Below are 5636 nucleotides of genomic sequence, written 5' to 3'. Positions count from 1 at the left end.
TGGCTATTGTGAATAATGCTGTGATAAACATGGGCATGCACATATATCTCATCAAAATTCTTTTTTCATTTCCTTATGTATATACCCAGAAGTGGAATTGCTGGATTGTATGGTTGATCTATTTTTAATTATTTGAGGAAATTCCATATTTTCTACCCTTTTATTTCTGATCGTAGAGAATAATATTAGCAGAAAAATACATTGGATAATTGAAAAATACATTGGATAATTGAAAAATACATTGGATAATTGAAAAGCAGTTGAGAAATCTTTTCCATACAATTCACATATATTTTTTGATCCAGGAATCCCAGAACGGGAATCAGTTCCAGGGTCTCATTCCCATATTAGAACAAAACTCTCTTTCTCTTTTTCTTGATTGTTGAAGACACAAATTCTTGGTTGCACTCCACTCTTCTGAGGTGCTTTTCCCATACCCTTTCCACCCCATCTCTACAACTAGGCTAAAGAGTTCTGTGGTTCTCAAATTTTAGGTACATCAGAATCGCTTGGGTGGCGGGGGAGCTTTGTAAAACATAATGTTGGATACCAAACCCAACATTCTGATTGTTTCAGTAAATCTGTGGCGAGGCCTAAAAATTTGAGTTTCTTTTAAGAGCCCAGGTGCCGCTGAAGCTGCTGGACTGGGGACCATCTTTACTCCTTTTAACCTGTTTCCCAAGGCAGGTTTAAAGGTGGTTATATGTTAAAATATTCTTGTTAACAATCATAAGAAAACATTAAAGGGATCACATAGTGTTACTGGATCTTTGTTTCAGATCTAGATGGTGAAAGAAAGGCCAATCACAGTTTCATTCATCCTAGGGCAAGGTTGGCCCCATCTTCCACTAAGGAAATGAAAAAAGAATTTTGATGAGACATATGTGCATGCCCATGTTTATCAGATTTCCCTAGGGTGTAAGGGGCCCTCGAGGATTTTAATAAAATTAAGGTCTTAAGTGACACCTCAATAAATGATGGCTACTTTAATTTCGTTTTCTATCACATCGTTAGTCTGCCAACCACTGGAACAGTCACACCCGCCGACTCCCTAAGGGTCCGGGTGAAGAGACATAGGCAAGGGCGCCTGCGCAGCTCAGAAACGAGGTTTCAGGTAGAGTCGGCACTGCAACACCGCAGCCAGGTGAAATGCTCTGGAGCACAGGGTGGAGTCAGAGCGGCGCGTGAGCGTATGCTTCCGGCCACGTGGTTACACTCAACACCAATGGGAAGCATAGACGTCACCCCCGCTTCCTCACCCTAGCAACGGGCCAGTGACTACTTCCGGTGCTCTAAGGGCTCGGGCTGACGCGGGTGAGTGTCCTTCTTTCTCACGCTGTCCGCGCTGCCGCGCTGCATCCTCTGTCCTGGCTCTGTGCGTTCGCTGGTTCGTCCTCTCCGGGACCAGGACAGGGCAGTGCGCAGGATGCCCCTTGCCTGGGGCGGTGCTGAAGGAGCGGACCCGGACGTCCCTCGTTCCCTCGGTCGCGCGTGGGGCCCGCGACGGCCCCCTTCCCAGCCTTGACTCCAGCTTGGCGGTCTCATTCCCGTTCCTGGGAAGGGACTATGTGTGGGGAGTTCTCGCTGTCCTTCACTTACTTTGCAGTCTCGGTCTGCGGGTTTTTTCGCTTATGAGGCTTGCAGAGACGCGAGGGTGTGCGCCCTAGTCTTGCGTGCCGGGTTGGAGCCAAAGCAGCTCCGTGTGTAATAGCGGCCTGATTAGACTCCCGCGGGACGTTAGCATTTACTGTACATAGCGGAGAAGGAAGAGGAGAAGGAGCAGCTGGAGAGGAGGGTGAAAAACAGGAGCTGGAGGTGCCCTGGATATTGAGGGCATCGTGTTTCCGGAAGGGAGTTCAACTTGACTGGCCGCTATAGGGGAAGGGATTGAAAGGTATTTTGGGGACCTTGTCACTGAGATCATTGACTACTAAGCTAAGGAGTTTTTATACACGGGAGTTTAATAATTTCCTTTATTGTTTCTTTTAAATAAAGACACCCCCCTACCCCCATTTTTAAAAAGCAGTGCATGCTTATTAAGGCGTGTCTGGGCAATGCAGAAATACTTAAAAAGAGATTACCTACAGTTCCACCAACCCAACATTTCGAGTTCTTTATATTTTTTATAACACAGCCTTAATCTACTTTTGGTCATAGTGTATGTGTATAAAATGATTACAGTTGGCCATCTATGTCTATGAATTATATATGCAGATTCAACCAACCACAGATCAAAAATATTTGGAAAAAATGCATTGTAAGGGACTTGACCATCCTTAGATTTTGGTATCTGTGGGGGTCCTGGAATCAATCTCCTTGGATATAGAAAAGGCATAATTTTTGTATATTGAATTTATTATATGGATTTTTTTTCCTGAGAAAAAATTCACATGCCACAAAAATCCATCCTTTTAAATTGTATTTTTGTTGGTTTTTTAGAATAGTCACAAAGTTGTGCACCCATCATCACTATCCAATTCCAGAACATTTTTATCACCTCCAAAAGTAACTTTGTACTCATTATAGTCACTCTTCATTAGATCTAGCCTCTACTTGCTTCCCCAGCCCCTGGCAACCACTAATCTATTTTCTGTGTTTATGGATTTTCCTATTCTGGACATTTCATGTAAATGGAATCATAATATGTGCCCTTTTGTGTCCAGCTTCTTTTACTTAGCATAATGTTTGCAAGGTTCGTCTATGTTGTGTTATGGATCAAAACTTCATTCCTTTTTATGGTTGAATAGCATTTAATTATATGAATATGCCACATTTTGTTTATCCATCACCAGTTGATGGACATTTGGGTTGTTTCCACTTTTGACTATTATGAATAATTTCGCTACAAACATCCAGGTACAACTTTTTGTGTGGACATGTTTTCAGTTCTCTTGGATATTTATCGAAGGAGTGGAATTGCTAGGTCTAACTTTTTGAGGAACTGCCCTGTTTTCCAAAGTGGCCTGCACCAGCAGGATATGAGGGTTCAGATTTCTCCATATTTTTTCTAATACTTATTATGGTTTTGATGATAGCTATACTATTGATTGTGAAATAGCATCTCATTGTGGTTTTGATTTGCATTTCTCTGATGGCTAATAATGTTAAGCTTTCTCTGCTTATTGGCCTGTTGCATGTCTTTGGGGAAAGGTCAGTTCAATTCCTTTGCCCATTTTTTAAATAATTTTTTTTTTTTTATGTAGTCTGGGGCAGTCCCTTATGAAATATATTTGCAATATATATATATATATATATATATATTTGCATTTTATCCATTTTGTGTAGTTTTTTTTTCATTTTCTTGAATGGTGTCCTTTGAAGTACAAAAGTTTAAAATTTGGGTGAAGTTCAGTTTACTATTTTTATGGTTGCTTGTGCTCTTGGTGTCATATCTAAACTCAAATTCAAGGTCATGAAGATTTATCTCTGTTTTTTCTAAGAGCTTTATAGTTTTAGCTCTTACATTTAGTCTTGATATAAGATGTGGAGTTAATTTTTTTGTGTGCATAAGATAGGCATTTAAGTTCATTCTTTGCATCTGGCTATTCAGTTTCCCCCGCATCATTTGTTAAAAAGCCTGTTCTTTCCCCATTGAATGGCCTTGGAAACCAGTTGACCATAAATATATAGGTTATTGTTATCTTTAAGTATTTTTCTATGTTGGACATTTAGCTTACTTCCAGGTTCTTTTTTTTTTTTTAAACTGTGTTAAACAGCATTAAAAGCATAAAACGTTTTCTGTATTTAAAGTTATTTTGGTAGAAAATGTTCTCAGAGGTTTAATTCCTGGGTCAAAGATGAAACAAGTATGTTTTGGAGCTCATTTAATGAGGCATTAAACCTTTAGTGTCATGATGTTAAGAGCAACAAAACACTTTATTCATCAGTTGCTATAGCTTAAGGGCTGGATTTCTGTAAAAGCTTTTTGCTTTTAGATGGATGGATTTCACAACTTCCTCCTTCAACTGCTTTTAAAACACTAGGTAAATCTAGAGCAAAAACGTCAACACCAGGGGAAAACAGGACTTGTAGTTTTCCAAATGATATAAGGGGAAAAAAAGTGTTATCACCTGCAGTAGGAAAATAAAACAATCTTTGAGAGAAATGGGGTAAAAATTTAGACCTTAAATCAGTGCCATGAAAGTCACTGGATTAAAAATAATGATTCATTCTGAGTTTCTCCTCTGGCTTTCATAATCAAGTTAATTTATATTCATCTTGGTCTGAGAGATGGTTAACTTAAATATTCTCTTTTAAGTTGATAGTACCTAGTGAAAAAAATGTTCAAATATAACAGGTTATTGGGAGAAAATCAAGTTTCCCATTCATTCTTGCCTCTCAGTCTTCCAGTTCTCCTTAGAGGTATCCTTGGTATTGTTGCTTGTGTCTTTATAGACTATTTCATGCAATATCTCTGGAAAGATAATGTATACAAATTATACATTTTAAGGCTCTTGATACTTAGTGACAAATTCTTCAAAATAGTTACTCCAGTCTATCAGTTGTTACAGTGCTAGTTAGAAAGTTTTATTTTTGTTTGTAGTTCTTTGAATATTCCTTTCATAACATTGATATTTTCTCATTTATATTTTGTCTTCTCATGTTTTTTGGCATGCTGTTTGTCTTGATTGGAGTTGTCCTTTATTAGATTTATTTTGGCAGCTTTTTGCAGATGAATATTTTATGATAGCCCGGACTTGGGGAGGAAAGTTAAAATGTTTTTGTAACATTTAACACTAAGAGGTATGTGAGCTGAATAAGGGTCAAGGCAGTAGGGAAAAAGAAGTTAAATGCTTGAGGGAGAAATCTATAGAATTTGGAAACTAGGTGCAATTCAAAACGACTTTAAAGTAAGTTAGAAAAGGATGATGCTATTAAAAAAAAATAAGGAGTAGTATGGAAAGAACTAGACTTCTGGGGAAAGATAAATTTGTTTTGGGTAGGCTAAGAGTGAGGAGGATCCAGGTGGAGCTATCCAGACTTGTGGCTAGAGTTCAAGAGACAGATGATAAAGAGGAATCATCGAGTTTACGAGAGGATAGTTAGAAACATTGGCAGTGGTTGAAATTGCTGAAGGAGACATTTGAGAATAGGTTCATGGACAGGCTGTTTGAGAGTCATGTAAGAGAAAAAAAGTTGGGAGGGGTTAGAGGGGCCATGAAGAGCTAAGATAATAGATTGGCATGCTTGCCAAGGAGGGTAGGGGATCTGGAGAATCAGAGGTTGCAAGCAGAAGATTAAGAAGGGGCCATTGGGTTTGGTAACTTGGAAAAGATACATTTTATGGGTAAAGATACAATTTATGGGAAGCAAGAAATTGTTCCACCTCCCCCTGCAACAGCTTTATTAAGGTATAATTCATTTATCATATAATTTACTCACTTAAAGTATACAATTCAATGATATTTAATATATTCAGAATTTTATTACCATCACCACTATCAATTTTATAACATTTTATAATCCCCTAAAGAGATCCTTCCCTCATTAACAGTCATTCCCCTCCATCCTTCCAGTACTAGGCAACCACTAATCTACTTTCTGTCTCTTTATATTTGCCTAATATGGACATTTCATATGAATGGAGGTGGACAATATGTAGTCTTTTGTATCTGACTTCTTTCATATTTTTTGAG

The 5636-nt window shown here is 38.5% G+C and overlaps 1 protein-coding gene across 3 annotated transcripts in view; it reads left to right on the top strand.

Moving 5' to 3' along the window:
• Window positions 1-1244: 1244 nt before the first annotated feature.
• Window positions 1245-5636, top strand: part of TASP1 (taspase 1) — a 238758-nt gene continuing 234366 nt past the window's right edge. For 2 of the 3 annotated variants that reach the window (XM_023537442.1, XM_023537439.1), the window contains exon 1: window positions 1245-1314. The gene's annotated coding sequence lies outside the window, so the exon portion shown is untranslated. The other variant, XM_011370299.2, reaches the window with a different exon arrangement.

This window comes from Pteropus vampyrus, unplaced genomic scaffold (genome assembly GCF_000151845.1).
Source record: "Pteropus vampyrus isolate Shadow unplaced genomic scaffold, Pvam_2.0 Scaffold7, whole genome shotgun sequence".
In the NCBI taxonomy this organism is placed as follows: domain Eukaryota; kingdom Metazoa; phylum Chordata; class Mammalia; order Chiroptera; family Pteropodidae; genus Pteropus; species Pteropus vampyrus.
Note: the sequence above shows the minus strand (reverse complement) of the source record. Positions and strands in the feature narration are given on the sequence as shown.